The sequence below is a fragment of the Corapipo altera genome, unplaced genomic scaffold (assembly GCF_003945725.1).
Source record: "Corapipo altera isolate COAL_440 unplaced genomic scaffold, ASM394572v1 23b, whole genome shotgun sequence".
Taxonomy (NCBI): domain Eukaryota; kingdom Metazoa; phylum Chordata; class Aves; order Passeriformes; family Pipridae; genus Corapipo; species Corapipo altera.
The window spans coordinates 15,971,956-15,997,486 of NW_020884885.1; the positions used below are offsets into that span (position 1 = coordinate 15,971,956).

Consider the following 25,531-nt stretch of genomic DNA (forward strand, 5'->3'; position numbering starts at 1 on the left):
TGTAGACATGCTTTACTTGGACTTTTCTCTGCCTGCCCAGCACACCTTAGTCTCTTGCCACTGCATGTTCAAGGGGATTCAATGTCAAAAAGTCACCTCTTTTTAATTTTTTTTTTTTAATTCTGTATTGGAAATGTGCAAGAAGAGATTTTCTCCAATAAGTCAATATTTATTCGGTGACCCAAGTTTCATTTTAATAACAAACTCCATTGAGGTTGAGGAGTGTGTAGGAAAGTACAGAGGGGAGGGGAAGGGGATGGTGAAGCAGGGAGCATTAATCCTGTATTGAACAGTTTGTTTATGAAGTGACTCCTGATCACCACCTGCCTGTTTTACTCATGAATCTGTTGTTTTGTGTCTTGCAGTGGTGTCATTGAAGGGCCAGCTGTTATTGCTGTGAGAGATCAAGAGCTCCTTCCAACTGCATCTCCTGTGTCATCTGCAAAACCACCAATTACAGTGAGTTTCTCCTACACACACTCTGTTTTCTCCAGTGAGGATTTGTTCACTGGAATCTGTGATTATTATATTTGTCTGTATTTATACTTTGTCAGTTCACTTACTACTGCAAAAAGCTTTGATTTATGAATCCCTGGCCATGTGGATACACACAGTTCCCACTCCCCAAAAGGTCATACTGGAAGCTTATCACTGCAAACTCTTCTGGCCACCTGCATACCTTGTAGGGGCGATGATCAAAGACTGTGTGCTTTGAGTGGGTGTTCTGGTTATTCATTCAATAGCCAAGTTGAGAGTTGAACAAAATATTTTGTTCCTGAGAATGGCTTCAAAAAGAAAAACTTACTTAAATAAAAAAAGGAAAGAAAAGTATTGCTTGGGCAAAGAAGATTAAACTTCCTTACTTGTTCAGAGTACCAGAAGCAAACACATCATACTTGTGTGGCATCTAGTCACAGCAGTGGTAGGTGAAAAGAGAAGGTGACTTAGTGCTGGAATGTTCCTGAGTCTATTCCTAGATATACTCTTAAAATGAAATAGTGGAATTTTCTCAGCAGTGTAAGAAAGGTACCTAATTCAGTGCTGTTTGGATACCAGATGAAAACTCTTGAAAATCCTCATTCCCTCATTTAGTTTCTGCCTAAAGGAAGTGCAGTGAAGAAAATGCTTCCCTACTCCTGGCAGCTATCTGTGAATGTCCCTGTAACTTGCTTGCAACTCCTCTGCCAATAACTCAGTAAAACACACTCAGGTGATTTTAGTATTTTAATATTTTGCACCCTTTAAAACAATGGTGTAACAATTGCTTGCGAAGCCATCTCTGGTTTTCAGACAATTATTTACCTCATTGGGAGAGCTGAATATGTCAGCTGTGTATGTCCTATGCAGAATCTGTCTGCAAGACTGGAAGGGCAGGAGCACATCCGTGCATGTGCAAGTGTTCACCTTGTCGAAAGCATGAGGACTGAATGAACAAAAAAACCCATAAGTGGTTAAGGAAAATGCCCCCCCAAATCTGTTAAAAGCTTATAAGAGATGATTTTGGCACGATGTGTATCTCTAGCCAATGTCAGTATTGTGGATGCATAAATTATACATGACTTGTAAAATAAAAAAGGTTGCTTTTAGGGAGCTGTTGTGTTTTGCCTGGAAGGATGGAGCCAGCATGCAACATATGTAGAAAATATTACCTGTCAGAAATTGAATATTGAGTGAAAGTAATCGTTTTAATCAAGAGTGGTTAAAAGTGAGGCTGAGTTGAAGCTAAAAACAACTGCTCAGCTGGAAGACTGCTTCCAGTGCTGCAGACATGCCTTGAGATGCGTAGTTTCTGTATTAGGAATATTGATCAAGGCCACGGTTGTACCACTGTTCTTCCTGATAATTGCAATTGAGATTTCTTAACTCTTTGAATTCTCCTTTCTCTGTAACCAAGTACAAAGCACTTGGTGCTGATGCAATGGATATATCAGCATCATATGAGGTGGTTAGCTTGGCCCTTCCTTCCTTCTGATTGTGCAGAAGTAACTGGTTTAATCACAGAAAAAGCTAAAGAGCTGTGGAGAGATCAGTCTCTGTACTCTCCTCTGAGGTTCTCTAGTAAACCTGCGAGCAAACTTTACCTCTGCTGAAAGAAGCATGATCTTGTTACAGAGCTTGTCTATGGCACCCTGTCCTGTCTTCCCCCCTAGCCTTTCCCCTGTTAAACACTTACATACTTGAACCTATCTGCAGACATTTTCCCTGATGGATGGATGGGTGAATCTTACTGTGGATGATGAATTTTGGCTGCATACGATGCAGAAAGGAGAAGGGATTTAAGTGAGATGTTCCTGTATCAGCTGAGGGACAACACTGCTCAAAGGAGCAGCTTGTTGGTGTGTGGATAGATACTTGGCAGAATCTATTGATTCTACTGAGGCAAAGACATTCTGGTTTATATCAATTAGTATTCCTGACAAATCATTTGTAGTGAATGTGGGTGTTTTCTTAAGAGTACAGGCTTGTTGCTGGGAGGAGTGACTGTCTGCACAATCTGAGATACACTGAGCTGAGTGTAAAGGAGCCCTGGACTTTGTGTTTCTGCAAAGAAACATCCTAGGCTGTTTTTTTTGAATTTTTTTTGCTTTCAGATCAAAAGGAAGATTGTTTCCATGCACTTAAATCTGCTTTCTATTTCTCCTGAGTCGATGTCTGTTCCCTTCTGATTCTTTACAGTGCCCTGGGAAAGCTGAATCCCTGTTGAACCTGGGTAAGCCACCTCCACTTGGTTCTGCTAAAACTAGCTGGCAACAAAAGATGAGGTTGGAGATTAGTGATGTCAAACACCTTTTGTGTGCTACATTTGGCTACTACACCCATGAGAAGGCAGGAGTCTGCAGTTGTATCTGCTTGAGCAAGGCTCTGTGCAGAGCAGGTCATCCCTGGTATAATGCTGGATGCAGAGTGGATGCTGGAGCCCTGCTGATGCAGTTGCTTTCTTGACCCACACCACGCTGCGCTTTCTACTCTGACTTGCTTGTTCTTTGGTTGAGCCACCAGACTTTCCGAGTAAGAGGCACAAATGTGTGCTGGCAGATACGCGTGTTGGAAGAATGGTCTGGTAGGTAGTTTAGAGCACTGCAAGTCCAGTTTCAGCTACCTGATCCACTTGCAGATTCCCTCTGAGAATTCAGAGTAGTATCAGTATATCAGTAGTATGATACAGAGTTCTGTGCCAGTTTTCTGTCTGTAAAGGACACTTCCACCTTGGGTAGGAACTGAGAGTAAACAGAACGTCTTTCTCTAATATTTCTGTGCAGCCTGAATGGTATTCCTGAAGTCTTTTTAGCAGTCAAAATGAGATAATGAGTACTGTGTGTGGATGGGGAATGCAGGGTTGTATATCATGGCAGTGATACTGAGGTGTGAGCGTGAGATCCCAACATCCGCTGTCCCACTCTGATCACTGAGTGTGTCTCGCCTCTCTGAGTGACAGTGCTTTCTTGGACCTGGGACACCAGAGGCTACAGACAATTTGGGTTCACCTTCCTCACCTGGGATTTCAGTAGCAGATGCTGCTTTGTTCCTCATGTGGTTTTGCCTTGTGTAGTCACATCTGCTTAACTCATCTGGCCTGCCTGTTGCATGTTGGCTTTGAACATTTACTTTAGGGTCACAGAAAAGTCTTTTACCTTGCTTTCCAAATGTCACCAGGCAAAGCTCTTTTCAGAACCTGGCTATTTCGTGGCTGCACAGCCTACCTCAAAACAGTTGCTCTCCCTGGTGTGTCAATGAATAAGACCTTGATAGGATTGACAGCTATAAAACATTCCCTCTGAACTCTGAGATGAAAGTGAGACATTTCCTTTCTCCTTCCAGAGGACTCATCTGCTGTAAGAGGAGGGAGATGTTTTTCTTTTTAAAAATGTAACTCATATCAGGTATCATAGCAGTGTCTATAGCACTCCACAGTAGCATGCTCTGATGCCTCGTGCTATGGGAAGCTGGGAATGAAAGGTGACTCTGCCAAGAGGCTTCTGTATGCATTGATAGGATAGTACACGTGACTCTTATGGCATTACCTGAAGCTTACTGGTGATACAGTGGAAAGGGAATAGGGTAAAATCAAGTATGAGTTCAAATATTCAGATTGTAAGTATAGCCCCTGGGGTTGATCTTCTTGCTTGCTAATGGCATAGCATAGGGAACAGAATAAAGAGTTGTTTGGCTTTGCACTGCAAATACATAAGCCGACCTTGCTTTGGCTCCCAGCCCAGGGTGAAAAGGATGGCTGATCACCCTGCTCTTTCAGTGTTGACAGCTGTTGCTGTCAGGGACAGATGTGACTTGGGTCTAAGAGATAACGGTGCTTTTTACTGGCAAAGTAGATTTTTAGGAGATAATGGAGTTTGTCTGTTGCACAGTAAAGGGAAATGAGAAATGTTTTTGTGTTCTCTTGGTGCATTTTTCTTATTTTTTTTTATATTAATTACCCTGATACAAGAAGATTGCTCAAATATTCTAGTACTTAGCAGTCATAGACTATATCCTTGGTTCATCCATTCTCATAAACCATCCCTCATCATGCCAAAACCAGTTACCTTACCTGCATGGAAGCAGGCTGTTCTGGGATACCACTGACTCTACAGATGTAAGTCTGTGTGTTTGATCCTTATGAAAATGTTTTGAAAAGCTAGACAAGAAAACACTGTAGGAATTTGGTGGGCAGATTAGCTGCATTCCTGTTTCAGGCTGTTTATTCATAGCTTTAACTTTTTTAAGGCAAAAGGAGGCTATTTTTAGCTTTCTTTTTTCCCCTCCATATTAACCCAAACAAATTTCCTTCTTGAAGAGGAGGGTGGAGTTGGAAGGAAGGAAGGGTGGAATTGAAACTGCTTCATTAAGTCAGTTTAAAGATCACTAACACACGATTTTGTTTTCACAGTACAGTTTTGAGTATCTTTACACTTTCCAAAAAGGGGAAGCTTTGTGTACAGAGGGGGGGAGAGCGAGGGCCTCTGAGACAATGAAGTGGTTATGGAAAGATTATGACTTTTGCTTAGGGTGAACTGTCAGGAGGGTAACCTGGCTCTCCTGAATCCCAGTATGTGTGTTTTGATGGTTTTATGGTAAGCTGGTTCTGAAGTAGAGAGAACAAGAACAACTCAAACAGCTTCCTTACTAGGCTGATGTGACTTTGGCTTTAACTTTCACATGGTTACTAAGTTAAGTGTACTGCAGAAAGGGTGACTGAATCCAGGGCCTGTAGATCTAGTCTGCAGAAAGAAGGATACATACTTCGTACTTTGAGATGGACTGATAACCCAGGAGCCAGTGCTGCCTGGCCACTGCAAAGCACTGCTGCTTTTTGAATCTCTTGTGCTTTGATGTTGGTTCTTCAGTACCTTTTAATTTTCCCTCCCCCCTGTTGATAAGAGCTGAAGGATCTTGAAAATGGAACATCCGCGAAGTCCACCTCTGGTGGTGGAGTCTAGAGCTGCTCATGCTGTTCTGTCTCACTGCACAGGTTACTCAAGATTAGATCCTAAATTATCTCTTCTTGCCATGTGTTGCTCCTGCTGTGTGTTCTCTTGGACTGTTGGAGAACTGATGAAAAACAATGGTAATATTTGCATCTAAAGAAAATAAAAACTTTTCTGTTTTAGAAATATACCAGGAAAAAACCACAAAACAGATAATTATTTCTCTTCCAGTAATAACTGGTTACCGAGTTATTGAACTCCGTGTATGAGCTCAGAGCTGGAAAGGACAACCTGATTTTCCAAGCCTTAGTCCTGGGGAAGACTCCCCGCTGCTGAGGCATCAACATGGGGCAGGAGCCATTTCTGTGGACTCTCAGGTTCTCTCTTTATCTGCTTTCTTCTCCTCCTCCACTTCTCCCACTGGGAGGCTGCTCCAGATCCCAGCTACTTCATACTCGGATTTCCACTATGAAATCCCACTACTTCATACTCTGACCTCCAGCTGAGAAGCATCTGTGGTAGGTATATCTCCCTTCTCTACCAAGCAAATCCTATGGTTTAAATGTCTGCTCTAATTTTTTGCAGCTCCTCTCCTCAAGTGTATTTGCAGGCAGTGATTCTGTCCTCTGTTGTGCTGTGTTTTGCCAGCTTAAATGAGTCAAACTTTCCTGAGATAGGGCTCTTGTTCTTACCAGCACTCTTGTGAACCTGTTCTCAGTTCAGTAAATTGTCTTTGAATTTTGCTGTGACCAGAACTGCTGACAATAAGCGTGTCTGAGAAATGGCTGCTTTCATTAATGCTCATTTCAGCATCTAACCATTGACTGTGACTTAAGCACAATCATATATGTATTTAAGAAGAATCCTCTGGTCTTACTTTGAAGACATTAAGTAACGGTGACTCCTGCTCTAGGAGAGTTCTGTCAATGATTAGTTACTTTGATGTTTAACTAGGTACCTTAATTTGAATAGGCTGCCTTCAGTCGCTGCATCTTGAAATGCCTTTCTTTGTTAGTTTACAGAGGCTTTTATTATCAGAAATACGATTTTTCTTAAAGTGCTCTTATACTTGTAAACTGTGTAAAGCAATCAGTTAATTATAATGGTTTGTATTTCAGAAACCGAACACTCATATTCCAAGAAAAAGTCCCTTCTAAGGTATGTTTGAACATCCAAAAATAGCTCACTATCAACTTCCATCTCCAGATAACACTGGGCATTGCACCAGCAAGAGTATATGCAAAGAATGAAAATAAAGTCCATTATTTATGACCCTCTCTCTGAGATTCCCTGGCTTGTGTGAGAAAAGTGGAACTACTTGGAAATACTTTGCTTCCCTCTGGATTTCTGGTTTCTTTGAAGGTTGTCTTGATCTTTGTGAATAATCTTGGGTTTATACAGTTGATTTCATGCCAGCAAACTAAATCTTTCTGTAATGTGCATCCCTTCAGGCTTTGTATATCATGAAGATTTGAGGGATTTCTCCCACTGTTTGGTGTAGTGCTGTTTTCCTTCTGCTGGCACCGAACGCCAGTGGGATGTGGTTGTGAGCAAGGCACAGCCTGCTGTGCTCAGCGTCAGGGTTTGTTACCTGGCTGTGCTGCAGGCGCACTGCCTGTCTGTGAGTGAGCTGCACAACCGCTCCCTGGGTCTGCCTTTGAGCTGGGGGCACTGACACTGTGCCTGGCCCTGCTGAGCTCTTGTATTTCCTAAACCCTTCTGATGACACTCTCTCGCACTGCTTAGCCATTGGGCTTACAGTGATGGTAGCACAGGGCTGCTTGTGTCCCAAAACCCACCCGAAAGGGTGATCTGACAGGGCTTAACACCCTCACTGTTGGAAATACTCTTGTTAGGATGCTGGTCAGGGGGGCTGTGGTTTGGTTGGGTTGGTTTTTTTTTTAATTTTTTTTGTTTTGTTTTGTTTTGGTTTTTTGTTTTGTTCCTTGTGCTCTCTTGTTCTCTGGTTTTTGTTCCACACTGTCTTGTAATATACTCTAATTCAGTGGCTTCTTACATTTTTGGAACAATTGACTGTTGCCAAACACAAAGTTTCTGACAGGCTAAGCTCCTTGTTTGTCGTACATCACTGTTCTTGCATTCAGAATGCAGTACTTTTGCTTATTGGAGGGGCTACACACATTTATCATGGCCCTGTGAGCTTCTGCTGGGGAACCATTGTGTTACTCTCAGCATAAGTACTGTTTTTCTTCTGCTTCACAGGGCCTTACTCTAAAGTTTTCATTAAAGGTGTAGTAATACAAATACATTTGTCCTAAAGTCGGTTGAATGAATGCCTCATACCTTTTTTAAAAAAAGCAAATACCAGTGGATATAATAAGCTGCTTTCTGAATCTTAACTGAAATCCTACCTTGAGAAAATGAGTTGTCCTTTCATTTCGTCTTGGACTTTTAGTCCAGAGCTAAATGATTTTGGCAAAAGATTTCCAGGCATTTAACTTTGATAATCATAAATTTATTTATAATAATTAATAAATCCTTTGACAATGACAAGCTTTTGCCTTTGGAAAATGCCTGTGAGTCCCTCCTGATGACTACACTGTCATTACATGTATATAATTTATCAGATATATATGTTAAGAAAGTATGTGTCTTTAAGTGCATACATCTTTGCTAAGATGACAGTCATCCTTGTGCTCTTGGCATCCTTTACATCATTTAGAGTGTATCATAAACTCAGCTGTTAAGATAACTTGCCATACATCCCATTGTCCTTGAATAATTTTTCACATATTCAATTGTAGTGTCTTCTACCTTCTCTTTTCAAGTTTTTCTTGGGGGGAGAAACTGCTCTTCTGCTCTTAAAAGTATTCTTTCCCTGCTCTGTCACAAGTATTGTTAGTTCATGCTGCATTTCTTTTTTAGTCACTTGCTCTAGTCCTTTAAAAGTGCAATTACATAATCCATATAAATTTAGAAAGGGAAAGATGAAGATCTCTACACATGTTAGTTTTTTTTTTATCCTCCTTGGAAGCTAGGAAAAATTCAAGTTAGTGTTCTGGAAAGTAATTAGCATTTGAAACGGAGGTTAAGATTGGACAATTTCTCACGTGTCCTGGCGGAGATGATAGATGTAATCTCTCAGTTTCAATAAATCACTGTTTTGAGTCCTGAAGCAGCTTCCCCATAGCTGTATTTCCTTGTTGAAGGAGAGAAGGTCATTGTCTGGTTTACTCTGAATTGAGAGGTTAGCCCAGACCTCAGTATTTAAACAAGAATGGGGGCAAGCAAGCAGCCTCTGTTTTGGAATTTGGTCTGAATAAGTCTGATTTTATTTGTTTGTACCACAGCATGTTCACAAGCCCCAACTGGCAACTCATGCTATGTAAGCACCGTACAACTACAGGACAAGAAAATGGTCCATGATGAGAGGTTTCAGCCTATATGGAATAATTGACCACTGCATTAGTAAATGCTCCTGCCTGAATAGAGACTTCATCCTATCTGTACCTAAATCTTCGAGGTGGAGGGAACACAGAGTTTATAGTACAGGCTGGTGAGAGCTGTACTTCATGCATACACGGTGCAGTTGCTCTATCTATGGTAGCTGGCTAAAGTTTCCCAAGTGTGAAACTTGGGAAACATCCTTGTGCACAGGCTATTTCTCTTCCTAAGTAGCATGTGGAGAAAGACAGTGACCAGCAGTGGGCTGATGGTGGCCTGGTGAAGGTGACCCAGTCCTGCCTGTGCTTTTCCAGGAGAACCCCTTGCAAGTGAACAGGGAGAGGAGCTGTGGGCTGTGTGGATTGTTATTGCAGCAGTGCTCCTAACCATCTGTGTTATGGGACAAAGCAGCCACCTGTCAGGAGACAGGTAAGGGAACAGCTTAGGATTCCACTTATATTAGGGGTAGTCAGTTAGGGCTTTATGGGCTGTTCTGTCAGGCCCTATATTTGGACATTTGTGGTCTACATCATTAAGTTCTATTTAAGGACTCACTTGCCTTGTCCACTGCTTAAAAAAAAAAAAAAAAAAAAAAAGTTGCTTTTAACAGAAATCTGGAACTTATCTTTTCCTCTGCTCCTGCAAGTTGCATTTAAACCCAGGACTAGGAATTGAGGAACAGCTCTATTGACATTAAGGGAGAATTCTTTGATAAAACTGTCAGTCTTGTGGATTTCCCTATGATGATTTTGAGCGTTATTAAGTCCTGTTTGTATCAATCTGTAGGCTCAGGAATAGTGTTGCTTCCACTTGCATTTTCCTTGCATTTAAAAGGCTATCTCTGCAACTATAAGGGCTATTATTTTGATCCATTTTAATTGGTACCACAGACTGTACAGAAGCCTGGGACTTGTATTTGTGTTCTCCAGAGTAGGATTTCCATATAGTGAGTCATAGTGAGAAGAAAGTGGATTAATTTCTGCAAACTCCATGTGTGTGTGTACTTGAGTCTCATCTGTGCAATCATTTTAATGCATGGTGAAATGAGTCCACCATTAGGTTCAGATGCCTACAGACTAACTGCCTGCATCTGACAGAGTTATAGGGACTCTCCTTCCAGACAGGAAAGGGAAAGAGATATTTTAGGACATAGTTCATCTGACCCTGTTTTAGCCAACTGCTTTAGAAACAGATGAATCCTGCCCTGCAGGTGACTATTTCTCTCCACTGACTGCAGTGTCAGATGTTGATCTCAACATTTGCTCAAATGAATCCCGTATGAAATATTTCCAGTTTTAAATTTAACTGATCAGGCGTTTTCAATAAAGCATAGTCCCCAGCCACCAAACATGTCCTGGTACCAAGGGAGCCAGTTGTGTGCTATAACTTTTTCTACTTCTATTCTCCAGCTCTTTATCTAGCGAATGAAAATTATTCCATTATGACAGGAACACTGGCCTTTAGAAAGCTCCTTTTATCTACACAAATACTTTCTGTGGTATTTTTCCACTTTTGCTTATCCATCTTAGAGCTGGATTAACTTCAGAAAGACCTTGTATGGAACTCTGAGGCACATTTATTTCTTTGACCAGTAAATCAGTATTATAGTTTCCTGGGGCCTGGAAAAGAGGGTATTATTATAGAGTTATACTAAGTCCACTTTCCTGAATGCTGAATTTCCAAGGAAAAGATATAAATCTCCTCTGTGAAGGAGAAGAAGCTATATGAAACAGACTTCAGGGGCCTTATTCTCTTTGTGTTTATGCTTGCTTGCCTTTTTTTTTCTACCTCCCTCTGTTTCCTCAGGTGCTGCAGTATATTACTTAATCTCCTTTAAGGTAGGTATAGCTTCTTTGTCACTCTGTGAAACACATTGGTATTCAGAAGAGCTTTTTCCTGTGTCAGAGCCAATATTTTGTTTCTTTGTAACCCTAACCTTCTTGGAACTCTCCAGCTAATATTTTTCTTCTGTCTTTTATTGACTGTGGTACATTGAGTATTGCTTCCCTCCCCAGTAACTTTTTAGTTTTTATTCATGACTAAATGCATCCATTTTATGAAGCAATGAAACCTATTTACAGAGGAAAACGAAGCTGGTTGCAGGGGCTTGATGGAAGTGAAAATAGGAAGCACAGGCTCTCCAGTCATGTTTGTTGTCTGGATGAGGTCTAGCAGAGAGGCACAAATTCTGGGGCTCTACAGGTTCCTTCTGGCTGTGTGCATATGTTCCCTTCTGCAGTCCGTCTGGGAAGAGTTGTGCTGAGGTTAGCTGGAAAGGTGAGTAGAGGGGGTGGCAAAATGGGATTCCATTCTCCCTGTTCATGCTAGAGGCATGGAAATCTCAGACACTTTGCACTTCTGTGTCTCTTCCACACCATTCTTTGTCTGCTTGAACTGCAGCTGCTTCAAGAAGAAACTTTATTCCTGCAGTACCAGTGCATAAGACAGTGCATGGAGACTTGCATCATACCTTCAGCCCCCCTCCCCCCTTTTTTCCCCCTTCCCTTCCCTCTGTGTTCTGCAGTCATTTTAAGAGACACTGTTGGAGTTCCAGTAACTGTATGTAGTTTTCATGTTACTTTTCTCCCCTTCCCTCCCCTCATCACCTTAGTCATATAGTCTTGACACAGTCTTACTGTGAAGGCTATGAATTCATTCACATGGCATGCAAGGGAGGAGGATGACTTACGTGCATTGTGCCCTTACATGTGTGGAAGCCCTTGAATCATTTCTGCCAGGATTTTCTCATCCATAGCAGATTTTTGGATCACAGAACTGACATTTATGGGGCATATTAGGCTGTGCAGGAACACCTGGGTAGTTTACTGGGATGGAGAGGGAGTCTCACCAGCTGCTTCAGCTGCTTTGATTCTGGTCTGCATCCCCTGAAGTTCTAGGGAGATAATACATTGGGTTTCCAAGGTATTGTGGTAGTGAGATAGTGAGGGATTAAGAAAAGTGGACATCTGATTGTAGCTGTAAGGAGAATATTTTTTTTTTTCCCCAGGAATATTATTCCAGAACCTCCTTGATTTTGACATAGATTAAATGTGATTGTAGCTTCTCTGGTTTCATGTCACATGCACAGGGCCTGTATGAAATGTTGACCTGTGATTCAGGGTTGCAGACACATCTTTTAAAGTGTCTATTCTGGCATCTCACTAGCAGAGTTTTCCTGTTTGCAGCTGGTCTCTTAAAGGATACAGCTAACTTGTCATATTTAGGGCCACCAAGTCACCCTTGAGTCAGTGTTGTTGGTTATTTGCAGTGAACTACAAAACATACATTCAAATAACATTTATTTTTCAGTAATCTATGTTTTGATAACTCTCAGCCTGCTCTTTAATTTGTAGATAATCTAGTCTCAGTTTTGCACCTTCTCGTTGGTGCTCTCCCAACCTTACAAGAATGTTGTCCAACTAAAACTGGAAATGGTCTCTCACTGTAACCAGTAAGCTGTTTAGAAACTCTCGATTCTCTGCTTTGAAAGTGCTGTAAATCTAGTTCATAGATGACAAATCTGGCCATCTAAGCAAATAAACAAAAACATTCAACACACCAGAATTTTTCAAGATGAGGTAAAGCTCTGACAGCAATAGAGCAGTAGAAGAGAGTTGATGGTGGGGAAATCTGACAAGTTAATTTATTTTTGGTGTTTTAATTGGATAGGTTGGGAGACAGAAAAAGAAAAGATGGTGCAGGAGACAAGAGTCATGGAGTCCTGGGAAAAGGGAGGAGGAAAAGAACTGTAAACATGACCAGTAAAATAATCTACTTTATGTGGAAAGTCCATTTAAATTTAAATTACCCAAAGTGATTTTTAGTGGAATATTTTATCAGCACAGTGTAGAAAGACAGAACTCTCTTCCCCCTTGTTTAAATATGTGAGACAGACAGCTGTAGGGAGATATAAACATCCCCCATCTCTCTACCTCCTCACACCCACTTCTTTCCTTTAGGCTCCTTGGAGCTGTTCCCTGCAGCAATGCTTCCAGGTAGTGACAGTTTGGATGTTCACTTCAGTCACCAGAGCCCTGTCAGGGCCAATTAGCATCCTAATGACTGGCATGTACCATCCTGATAACATTCAGTCTGTGCTCAGTACCAGGGGACCTTGCCTCTTAAGAAACCATCTTGTCTCATCTGGCCCTTACTGGTCATATAAACCTGTTTTTAAAAAAAAAAAAAAAAAGAAGAAAATTTCCATTTCATCTTGTCTTCTGAGTCTCAGGGGATTCAGGCACAGAACAAATATACTGTCCTTTCCTTTTGCTGGAAATGATGAATCTTGGCTTTAGGGAGGGGACTTAAATCAAGCTGCTGCTGCTCGTACAGGTACTGAAGACTTTGGGCCAAAGCTTCAGCTGAGGCTAAGTAATGCAGTACTTGTTCTTTTGAGCTGTGTTGAGTATGAGCAATCAAAGACCCAGGCACGTAGTCTTTAAATATTGACTACCTGGCCAGTATGAGGACTAAAGTGGTACTTTCCTGAAATTACTGCTACCTGTTGTTTGGTGGTCTGCTGCAAAATCCACTCCACAAGCATCTGCTGTCAAAACGATGCTTTTGTTGTTCAATCAAACCGGAGCTGAATGCTGTGCAGAGACCTTTTCTGTAGCACAGTCCAGGGCATGCAGATGAGGAAATTTAGGGGAGGTTTCACTGCTACTCAAGGAGATTGGAACATGGTGAAGTGTCCAGGGTGTAAACATGTCACTCAGCACTCTTTATCAATGTGGAGATTCTTGAGGCTTTGTCCTATGCTATGCCAGGCTGGAGCAGGAACATATCCTCTGGTAGTGGCAGAGTTAAATGCTGCAGTTTTAAATCCTCCCATTTCAGTGCTGTGTTTTATTGTTCGGTGACAACATGCTTTCAAGAGAAACTCATGCATCTATCCTGATTTTCAGCCCTAAAAGTAAGTGTTTCTCCTTGTTAATATGGCATTGCTGTCTAATCCTGCCATGTCCTAGCTCTTCAATGGCTTTAATGAAGTGCTGTGATGCCAGGGCCAGCTGGTTGGCACAGCTGGCACAGCCACACTGGGTCATCTGAGGGAGAGGTCAACAGTTTAATGGTCTTTAGGAGGAGCCAAATCACCTGCAATGCTGAATCAGGCCAAGGAGCAGCTGAAGGGCAGTGTGTTACTGTGGTTGAACTGAAGCTGCAGTAGAGAGGATTTCAGTTTATGGGGCTGTGGAGGTGGCACCTTGTACTGGTAGCGTAAGAACTCTAACACTGTGTTACTTGAAATGGCATTGCTAAGATTCTGAAGACAAAAGAAGTCTTCTTGCCTCTAAGGAACAGCAAATCCCAAGTGTGAGCTCTGGAGAGTGAGCAAGAACTACTATTTTTAAGGTCATAACTATTCTTAAAACACACACAAAAAAATTAGCCCTGCCATCCCCCGGCCCAGCCTGTGAGGCTGGAAGACAGCACATTAACATATCCACATGGTGCATATGTTATTTTTAACCTTGCTGTGAGAATTTTGACTTTTCCTGAATTTTTTGAATGGCGTTTGCATTTACTATCAAAATGCTGTCATACTGCTGTCGTGACTTTTTAAATTCCAAACTTAATGTTTTGACATGATCTGCAATTTCACAAGAACTTGATGGTTAAGAAGGCTGGAGGTACATCGACAGAAGCGCTATATTTGTTCAAGTACTTGCCTGTACCTCTTGCCTCTTCTGGACGTGTCACCAGAAGACACAAACCTGTGTCCTGGAGCCTTTTTTCATAAGTGCCACTTTGAATGTCATGGTATCTGTTACAATCTGGTTTGTATGCAGTGAGCCTGCTCCCATTGTGCATGAGGTGTAGTAAATCAGCAAGGCTGATTTACTGTGTGCACACAACGTACCTGACAAGAAGCCCTCCTAAAATGGTCCAATGACTTGAACTCTGCCTCTTGTGTTCTCTTATGGGCATGATTTAGTCTGTAGACGCCTCTGAGGCTGAAGCCCTCTGTCCCTGTCTTGTGGTCCCTGAGCATCACCAAATCTGACATTCTAGGCTTCTCAAAGTTATAATGTGCTGCTTTCCCCAGGTCATTTTGCATTAGACCCTACTCAAGGTCACATTTAGCTTTTCTTTACAAACATGAGGCCCAAAAATTTAAAATTAAACATAGCCTACAATAAAAGAGTGATTGTTGTATAATGATCTCTCTTGAGAAGCTTAGGTGCTTAGTGAAGTGTCAAGTATAGGTGAAATGGGGAGACTTGGCAGAGCTGATGTAAAAGATGCATAATAACAGGGCAGTTTTTCCCACATTAGTCGACCTATATTCCTAATCCTGGCCTAGAGCTATTCTACCTCTCCCTTCAGAGTAAGGAAGTAACTAGATTTCTGTGGCCTGTTTAACAAGTGGATATTTCCCTGATGCTTTCCAAAATGTGTATGAGAAGAGAGCATGTAAGCTCCCACGCAATGGTTCAGGTGCTCTGATACAGATTTTGGCAACTATACACATATATCACTTGAAAGCCAGGGACTGGTTAGTTGTCCATGCTGCAGAGAAGGGCAGAGCCATAGCCTGAGCCAGTCCCCCTATACTGGTGGAACTTCACAGCCTTCAGAGCCATCTGGTTTCTTAAGATTGAAGCCAGAGGCTGAGAGTTAGGGATTCAGGGCTGAGGCTCAAGGGTGATCCCCAACTGCCCAGGAAAACAAATCTCATTGGTGTGACTATGGATGTATCTATTGTGGCCAAAGGTGCAAAAATCATTTAGGTTTCTGACTCCCACTGATCTCAAGAGGATTAGGTGCCTACATGATGTTGTATATCAAAAGTACCTGCTTTAGTTCTTCTTTTGCAAAATCAATAAAATACTACCTCTTCTTTTTACCTCTCAGTCTGGCTGTGTAAAGATGCCAGGGATTTATCCTGAGGATTTGTTTTTAAAACAGTGGGGACATGCTCTCAGTTGGGGCTCTCATCACAGAGTAATCATTGCTTTATGTCAGGATACAGACCTGTCACTTACAGGTTTCTACTCAAGCACATAGTAAAGTCAGAGTCTGCAGCTCAAGTAATGTGTGGTCAAATCAATAATCTGAAAACTTGGTGGTTTTCTGTAGTGTAGGACAATTCCCAGAGATTAATATAAATGTAAGAGCCTTTCTAGTGGAAGCAAACCACAGAACTGTGATTGCATTAGACATTTCAAATGGCTGTGTAAAGACTCGGCAACTACATATTTTTGAAGCACATTTATTCTTGGTGCAGCTCAGTGATGAATTACTTTAAACTTGAAAATGAACTCCTCGTCCTGGTGTCAGAATGGATTGTAATCTTAAAGGTGACTTGTAAGAGAAAACAAATATTTATTTGGCTTGTGAATTTTTCCATCATATAATGGGTAAAAAGAGCACAAAGAGCAGATACTTCTTGAAAGAGTCAGTGATAGCTGAAGGACTACTAAAATAAAAAGCATTTCCAAATATCAGATCTATGTAGTTCTTTGAGACTTGTAAAATTTGCTTCTGAATCATGTTCCTTTTCTTCCATGTCCACTCTGGGGAAAAAAACCTATATTTGTTTCAGAGTTTCAGTGTTCTTTCCAGGTAAGGTACAGGAGTTTGCAATGTCTGTTCCCAGGACACTTGTGGAGGAGATTTGAAGTTGGCTTTGGCAGGTACAAAAAGCTGGCTGCTGAAGAGGTGGGAAATGGAAAGCTTAGGGTTAAATTTAAAATTTCTCTTCCTTCTTTGGAAGGAAGAAAGCTGCCATCATCTTACTACTCACAAAACTCATCTTTTTCAGTTGCTGAGACTGATTTTAATCCCAGTCATGGTCCATATTTTTTTCGTACAAGTTGTTTTTTACCAAGTGACTGATAAAGTCTCATCCCAGCATTGTTACTGTAAATTATACTTAAAACCCACATCACCTGATATGATGGCTGATTTTTGTCTGGAAGAAAAACACTCACCCTAGCATTTACATTTTTTGAGAAACAGACTGTGGTGTTTTGCATATTTTCCCCTCTACCCCCATGCTTACTGCTTTTTTCCACTGATTCTATATGTGTATTTGAGGGGTTTTCATTAGTCTGTATGGAGTTAACTGATGTACCTTGTGCTTATTAGGATAAATATTTTGTCAGCTATAATAATGAATATCAATAGTGAATCAGTAACTTGTGCTCATGACTTTTATTGAATTTGTGGGTCACATCATTCCTAGTGTGGCATCATGGCATGGTATTTAGACAGAGCCTTTCCAGGACTGAAATGTAATCTCTGTGTGCCTTCAACCTTGGGCATATTGTGGACAGAGCTGTAGTAACAAATGTCTTGGTCTAGCCAGCTGTAAGAGTCCACAGATACATAGCTTAAATCTCCTGTGGCTGCAGCAGGTTGGGAGGACACGTGTGAAAAACAACTGTCTCAGCACGTACACTATAACCTGCTTGATTTACTGTAATTTGCTGACGGATCTGACACTTTGACACACATCCCTTGACCAGTCACATCTGTATTGCGTTTCAAGCTCTGGCACTACTGTGGAAACTAGCAGTTCTTCAGGGGTTTTGCAAGAAGTAGAAAACAGAACTGCATTTGGCTAGGTATGGAGTAAGCAAAAAGCTCCAGTGAGTAGAATAGCTTTTCTATTAAAATACATTCACGTTCTGTTTTGAGTGTTTTCAGTTGGCTGTAGATTTGTTGTGAAGCAGTATAATGTGGCCAGCAAGGAGAGGACTTCTGAGATTGGTATTGGGATCAGTGTATGAGGGGGAGGTCTTTGTGCCAGGGTTCTGGAATAGGATTGGTAGCAGGACTGCCATGCGAACTGCTGTCTGCTGATCTCTGGATGAAGAGGTGCCAAGATATGGTAGTCATCTTGCTGTGAACAGCGGGGAAGATCGTACTTTTTTTTCTTCTGTTCTTAGGCTTCTTGAGCTGTGTCTCATCCCGACCAAGGACTCGTGAGTTTAGAGTTGGACGGACTAATTCCTAAGCTTTGCCCTGTGCAGCCCTGGGTGGCTTGAGAAACGAATGGCAAGCATGGGGGAATAGCGGCCAGAACATGAGCTTTGAGGACCATGCCCTAGTGTTGCAAATTAGATGAAAGTAAGTTGGTTTCTTTTCTGTCCCTGGGAGGGACAACAAAGAATTTAAATATTGTCACTGGTTGCCTGGAAGGCAGCTGTGTCCTTCTGATCCATTGTGGCTGGCTGACTGCAAGCTCAGACAGTACTTAAAATGCAGTCCTCCCAGGATTTCCAGACTTAAGGCACCAGGGCATAGTTCTACAACAGTGATCTGCAAAATGTCTAGCTGTGGAGTTCATTCTGGTCTGTGTTGCTCCTGAGACAGTTCATTGTCTGTCAGAGCTGTATGTTTTTCCCCTGTTCCAAGAATGTGGTTACAAATACTGTGTTTCTGGCTTATTACTTTGAACACTTTTTCTGCCACCTCACAGGGCTTCCTTTTCTATTACCCAAATGCAAAACACTCATCTTGGTTGTCAGCTCTTTGTATCCTACCTCTGCCTTGTGTATCTTGTCCAGTGCAGCACTAAGATATCACCCCCATCTGCTCTGTCGAGCCTAGAGTGTTGATTTGTCATGCATTTCCAAAAAAACTCTTTCCTATATTCTTCCATGTCACATCTGGCATCCAAGAGGAGTCCTAGTTAAAGGTCAACCAAGTTGACAACTTTTCTCATTCTCAATCTTCCCTTAGCACTCTCCTGTGCCAGCAGCAAGCTGGAAGATGATGAGACAGATGCTGCACAGGGAGTACCTGCAAAGCCAGCTCCAGACATGGCCCTGGAAGCGGTTGCTCAAGGGAGAAGCTGCTGAGTGTGGCAGAACTGTCCATGTTCCCCTTTCTTTGCCTATGTCAGTACTCTGTTGCTGCTCAGGAAGGAGGGCATGTGGAGGGTGGGAGAGCGCTGCCTACCAGGGCTGGTGTGGTCCCTGCTGAGCCACTCTGCTCCTGTTCCTCCGGCAGCAGCCTCTGCTCAGCGCTCCTCAGCCTTCAGTAATGGGTATCCTCCTAAGAAGCTTTGAGCTGGGGAGTGATGCCATTGTGACAGGCTCCTTTACATGTCTCCCTCACAGCTGGGTGAAACTCCTGGAGACTTAGATGATGAACCCTTTGGGGCAGGGACAATGTCCCCATAACTGTGTGCCCAGTTATGGGGCACCTCATCTTTGGTAAGATGCTTCTCAAAATATGCAGGAACTCTGAAGTGTTGCTGTGGTTTAGATGCTCAGCTATACCTTCAGTACTTCCACTGCTGGTCACTATATGCTGGATTAAGCCTTGTCTTTCTGTCTTGCCATGAAAAAGCACAGTGAAATTTAAGTTTGCATAAGAGGGAGCACACGTTCCCTCATCAACGAGGGAAATAATGCCAGCTGTGGTTTCAGTACTAACAGCAACCAAAGCCTCGCTACAACAGAATTCTTCTCCCTCCCACTCCCTTGGTAGACAATTTTATGGGCTTACTTTTGTCTCATTATGTTCTCTGTGCCTCAGTTGTTTGTATACTTCATAAAAACTCTTGAAGTAGAATTATTGAATAAACTCTGCAATGTTGAATCTATGTGTTTCTCATGGAATTCACATGGAATTTTTTTTTTAGTCTTTGTTTATAGAACACCATATATTGTACCCCCTCCCAGTGCTTGTGCTCCCTCAGAAGAGCTAGAATCCACATCTAATGCTTTTTGTTTAGCTGACTGTAATTCTCTTCTAACCTTGGAAATATTTTTTAGTGTGGCCAAATGATATATCCAGCTCTGTTATCGATATATGTACATCACAACTAAGGTTCTGATTGAGAATCTGCATGGGACTGTGAATCTTCCCATTGATTTTTCCACAGGTTTTGACTGTACCTCTAATTACCTATCGCTCTCAGTGAATCTGTGCTGCTCTGTTTACTTTGCTTGATGAGATAAGGATCATTCTGTTCCTTGGAGATGTATTCCCAGGAGCCTTCCCTTTTTTTTTTTCACCTGTGCAATGATCACTTTATATTTTAACAACCTGATGTTAATAAGTATTGCAGCATTTGCTTTGCCTTGGAGAGAAAGCCTTTGTAGTGCAGACCCTTTGTACCCATGTGTCTCACATGTTCCTCTCGACCAGGGTACAAATGGGTGACTGGGGCTACCCTCGGTCTTCTGTTACACTTTTCCTTTTGTCCCGTTGATATTTTTTGCGGCTTCTTTTTGTGTGTGTCTGGCTTTTCTATCCCCATTTTTTCCCAGGGGTTTCTACTCCTGGCTACGTGAATGTCACTTACTATATTACTCCTTGGTGTTTTATGGCTTATTCTTATCTTGTGGGGCACTGGACAGGCAGCCAGTCATCCTCTGTGGAGCTGAGTGGGTGCTTTGGATGTGCATTCATCTAGACAAAGATCATCAGCTCAGTCTTCCCTGACAGCCAGGAGGAAAGATTACAGGAGCAGGATTTGTATCAGGATGGTTCACTGATGTAGTCACAATTCAGGCACTTACTTATGTGAGTGTTCACAGGAACAGACTTGCAGCCTCGTGAGCCTGGGGAGCCAAGCAGATAGACCAAAAGAGGAATGCAAAACCAAGATCCAGTGACATGTTCCTTGCTTGTGTTTTGAACACCAGGCACTCATTCATGTAATGTAACCCTCTACTCCTAGTTAACAGTCTAGGTTTTGAAATTGTATGTATTGAAAACATATGTGCTGATGTAGGCTGTGTGACAGCTTGCTGGAGCTCTGCAAATTTCTGTCCTGATCCCTGGACAAATGCCTCTACCTGAACAAACAAGCCAGATACCCTACTGTGCTGCCCACGGTGGAAGTGTAGTGGCTGTGAATGTTTTATCTTCCAAATCTGCCTTTGTGATTCCACCCCAATCTACCCATCAATGTCTGAGTGACTGCCCCATATCACAAACATAGCCTTGGTGATACCTGAGTTTTAGTATCTCCACTCAGACTTTGTAGTGACATCATTATCTTCTGGAAGGGCTGAACACATGCTGTGTGCCCGTTCTTGGTGATTTTTTTTTTTTTTAGGGGAACAATGCTGCATTGTTTGCTGCTTGAAGTCATGTCTGAAAATATTTGCAGGCATTTTAGGGAGCAGCTAGGAAGTCTTTATATCTTGAGAAACTTGAGCTTCTGCAGAATCTGAATTTTATCTGTAGCCCACATTAATTTATTGCATTTATGTATTGAGCTAGCTGCATTCAATATGTTGATTGAATAGAGAGATGATTTAAAAACATGAAATGTTCTGGAGAGAGATTAAACTGTTTTCTTGTTCAGTATTTCATATCTCTATCACCTATGAAAAATGAAACTGCAAATATTAATAAATTAATTGACACATTTGTCTCATTGTAATGATACAGCCAATCCACAAGCAGTCATATGATGACTCATATCTTCAGTAGCAGGAGATTTTTTTTTTAAATGATGAGTTTATTTCATGGTATTGGGTTTTGTTTTTACTTTGTCTTCTGCTTTTTGAGCATTTGGGGTTAGTATTGCTAGGCTTTCTTCTGCGGTCAGGAGGAGCAGAAGCTTAGTTTTGTACTTTATTTTTTTTTTAAAGACAGGACACTTATGCTCAAGAGGAGACTTACAATAATAGTAAAAGTTGACAGATCTACAACTTTCTCTGTATTCTTTCAGTTGTAATTCAAAGCACTTTAAAGATTCAGTTTCCTGAATTATTCAGCAATTAATAATGTTAATTGAGGATTCTTAAAGCACGTGTATACTTGGCACTTCCCCCTCCCATTCTTTCACTCCTCCACTCGCACCCCCCTTTTACCGAATTCAGAAGTTTTTATAACAACATCAGCCATTGCTTTCTCAGTGTCAGTGCACCAGGACCATGGTGCTTTTGGCAGGAAACCTGAGCAGGGTAAATTCCAAAAATTTCCTTAAAGATCTTGTTGCAATTTCTTGCCCTTGTTTGATTCTAGCTATTCGTGTGGGAGGATTGTTTTCCTAATGTTTTGATGGCTGTATTAGAGCTGTAGTACTTTACTAGAGCTTGATACTAATAAATCATGATGGTGTTATAAAAATCAGGATAGCCATATGTAAAAGCAGTTTGAAGTGTTGCAGAAATTCTCTCAATACTGAGTGACCAGGTGATAAAATGACAGTGAAAATGCATCACCACTGAATGCAAAGTATTTAATGTAAGAAGAAAATAACCTTCTTCCCTTCCCTACCAAAAACCCCACAAAGTATATTACAGTAGTGAGTCAAACTTCAACTAATGCTGCTTTTGGAAAGTTGCTCCTGATAACTCTTTGGAAGAATAAGCTCTGTGTTCAGGGGTGATTAAAGAGGCAAATAAAATGAAAGACTTTTTTCCTACTGTGCATGAATTCATCAATTTCTAGACTCGTCAGCCTGGAAAAGAGGTAAATTAGAGGTCGCAGGAGAAGGCTAATGAAATCATGAGGAATGGAAAGAAGATAAATTAGTGAATGATTGTTCACTTTCTCATAAATAAGGCATTAGAAACTATCCAGTTAAATAAGTAGTAGATTTTAAGTAAATAAAAATACATTTTCCTGTAACACAGAATGGAGGTGTGGAACTCATTGCTACATCATGTTGAGTGTTAAAAGGATACAGAGACTAGAGAAATCCATGGAGGAGAGATATATGGGCTGTAAAACAGAATAGTTCAATCTCAGCTTCTAGCTGAGGAGCCATAAGGTTCTAATAGTCAGCTGGAACTCTTTAAGGAAAGGAAAGGTACATCCTCTTTAAGGGTGTATCAGGAGGAAGGTAATGCTGCCTTCTCCTAATTTCTGACTCCTACCATGTTTATTTCCATCTCCCTGTGGGGCTGGTTGCTTTTGTTTGTATGTCTCTGTAACTGGACAGCTTAGAGTCACAGGAACACATTCACATTCCTTATGTCTTCATATACATGTACACGTTTTTCCTGGAAAGATTTTCTACATAATTGGATTGCATCCGTTTTATTTCAATGAAATGGGATCTTGATGCAAATTACATCGTGCAGAAAAATCTACAATGATGCACTTAGGAAAATCTCCACTAGTTGTCACTCGATCCACATTTTAAAGCTGACTTCAAGACCAATTCAAGCTTCTGTAAGAATGATGTCCTGGGCCCCAAATAACAAATATCCATGACAAATTTTGCCATGGAGTCTTTCTGAAACATAGTGATAGCAATAAGTTTAAGTCCAAGAGATGGCAGCCTCTGCAAGTGTTATTCTGTGGGGTTTGGCTTTCTGAATAATTACTCTTAACAGTGTGTTGTCCAGGGTCCAAGCTGGTGTGTCAACTGCTGTATATGTACTGTGTGCTAGCTCCTCTCTGGAGAGGTGATGATCCCAATGGACAAGTTCCCTGTAGGAGAAGGAGAAGTTACAGAAGAATGAAAATGGTGTGGCAGCACCCCATTCAGCTTCAGCTTAGTTTCTGATGAATATTTTCTATGACAGAAAAGGAGAGTGGCGAAAGGGTGCCAGCAGTGATGAGGAGGAAAGGACTCTGTACAGGTGTTTTGCAGCTTATTTCCAGGATGGTTTCCTTTCTCCGGTTTCGCAGCAAACAGGCACCTGAATTTTTAACTGAAAAAATGTAAACTCTCTTACAAATCCATGTTTTGCCTGCTTGTATTTCTTTGGTACAAGCCAGCATGAGTTTGAGAAAAATAATAAATTTCATAAACTTGATAAGCCTTTTTTTTCTTCTTCTGTCTTTAGCTCTGCCTGTTGCAGGTACATGTTTGGAGTGTGTGTGTTTCATTGTTTGTGTAGAAGTAGTGTTGTATTGAACAAATCATGTTCTGTACCAGTTTGCTTATTGCTGTGAAGTGAGGGAGAGATGTGGCTTATCTTGAAGAGTTTCCTGTGTGTGTAAATCACAGGAAAATGCAAACACGACACAATTCAAGCTTTTAATTTCTCATTATTTTAGCAAAATTCTTTTGTTGTCTTTGTTTTGATGGCTGGCAAGCTTGTCTTGAGATTTTTCTCTCCTACCAGACTTTTGTTTGGCTTGCCCCACTCCACAAAGAGGTGCAAGTGTAAACATGGCTAATTATACCTGGGGATGATGCAGATCATCACTCTCGGGAGAGCTGTATCATTAGCACAGGCAGTATTGGCTCCTGTTGCTCTATGGAATGAGAAAATGGACAAGGAATTGCCTGCTTGGCAGGCTCATAAGGGAAAAGCATTCCTGTCTCTACATGCTTTGGCCTCAGTGAGCATACATTATTTGAGGAAATAGTCAATGATTGAGTCGGTCAGCAAGAGCAGTTAGGATGTCCTGTACCCTCCTCCCACATGCTCACTTTGTAAGGACTGTCATGTGCTCTACCATGTGCCCACTGGGAGCAAGGATAGAATACAGAGCAAAGCAGCCTGCATTATGTGGCTGCAAGGTCTGACATACACTTGTTCCTACAAATCAATTGCTGTTTCCAGTGCTTAAGTAGTAGGAAAACTGTTTAAAAGGAAAAAACACCCCAGCAACAAAAAAACCCAACAACCACCAGAAAAAAAAGGCAAACTAAACCAACCAAACAAAAAAATAATAATAAAAAACCAACCAAAAAAGAAACAACCAAGAAAACTCCACAACTAAAAAAACACAACCAAAGCGAACCACACCCATTTTTCAGGATTTAAAGAAAATTACTTTCTTGTAATTAAAATTTCCTTTTTAATGTAACGAAATAGAAAGAATTTGTTTTTCAATCGCTTGCTCATTGTAATGGTAAAAGTGTTATCCTGAGTTAATGCTATAAAATTTGATGCAAAGTATTCTTCAATCTCTTCTGTCTTTTCCTCCTGAAAAGAAAGAAGGAAAATCAGCTCAAACTGAATTACTCTCAACGTGTTTCTTCAAGGTTAGAGAATGTTTCCTGCTCCAGCTACCCATTTCCTTTGAAATAATTATGTTTTGGAAATGCTGTGAACCCAGACCATCAAAATGAGTGTCAAGGGAACAACGGTCTGTTTGACACGAATGGGCAGGGTGTTTATGCATTTGTATCCCAGGACTTACTGTTTTGTTTATATACTGAGAAAAGTGAGATGGGGCTATTTATTTGCATGATCAATGTGTGCCTTTTTATCTCTATTATATCAGTCCATAATTTGATTGCTTTGTTGAAACCTATATTACACATCTTTGTCTAATATTTTCTTCATTCTTTCATTTTCTAAAAGACATTTGAAAACCATGGAGATTAGGCAATCACCTCCCCCACATCTTAAATTTTAAATGTAGAGGAAAATAATAAGAAACTTCTTATTGCTCTTGATTGCCTTTTAATTATTTTATGCTTTAATTAAGTCTCACCATTCCTCATTAAGTATATTGTTCAGGAACTGTTTTAGTAATCCTGCACAAGCAGCATCTGTGAAAGCTTTTGGTAGCTGTTGCCTTGGCAAGGAGACTTTTCACTTACATAAGCAAATAGCATGTGATGAGCTTTGCTGCTCTGCTGTCGCCTGAGGAGGCTGTGGGGCAAAAGATAGAACCCCAAATTTATACAATGCCTAGGAAAAAAGTTCCTGAGGCTGGAGCAGCCTAGTCCGGAGATAATAATTGTACTAATGAAGTGACCATTTTCATGGTTTATGCTGCTCAGAATCTCTATTATCCAATTTGATGGCATTCTTGATCCAAGCCATTTTGTAATATAAAATCAGAGGTGCCAGACAGTGACTTCCCAG

General features: G+C 41.2%; 1 protein-coding gene across 2 annotated transcripts in view; it reads left to right on the plus strand.

Moving 5' to 3' along the window:
- The first annotated feature begins 365 nt into the window (after positions 1-365).
- Positions 366-25,531, plus strand: part of TSPAN4 (tetraspanin 4) — a 355,539-nt gene continuing 330,373 nt past the window's right edge. The window contains exons 1-2 of one of the 2 annotated variants that reach the window (XM_027641997.1): positions 377-459; positions 2,592-2,710. The gene's annotated coding sequence lies outside the window, so the exon portion shown is untranslated. Of the gene's footprint in view, positions 460-2,591; positions 2,711-25,531 lie in introns of both variants that reach the window. The other variant, XM_027641996.1, reaches the window with a different exon arrangement.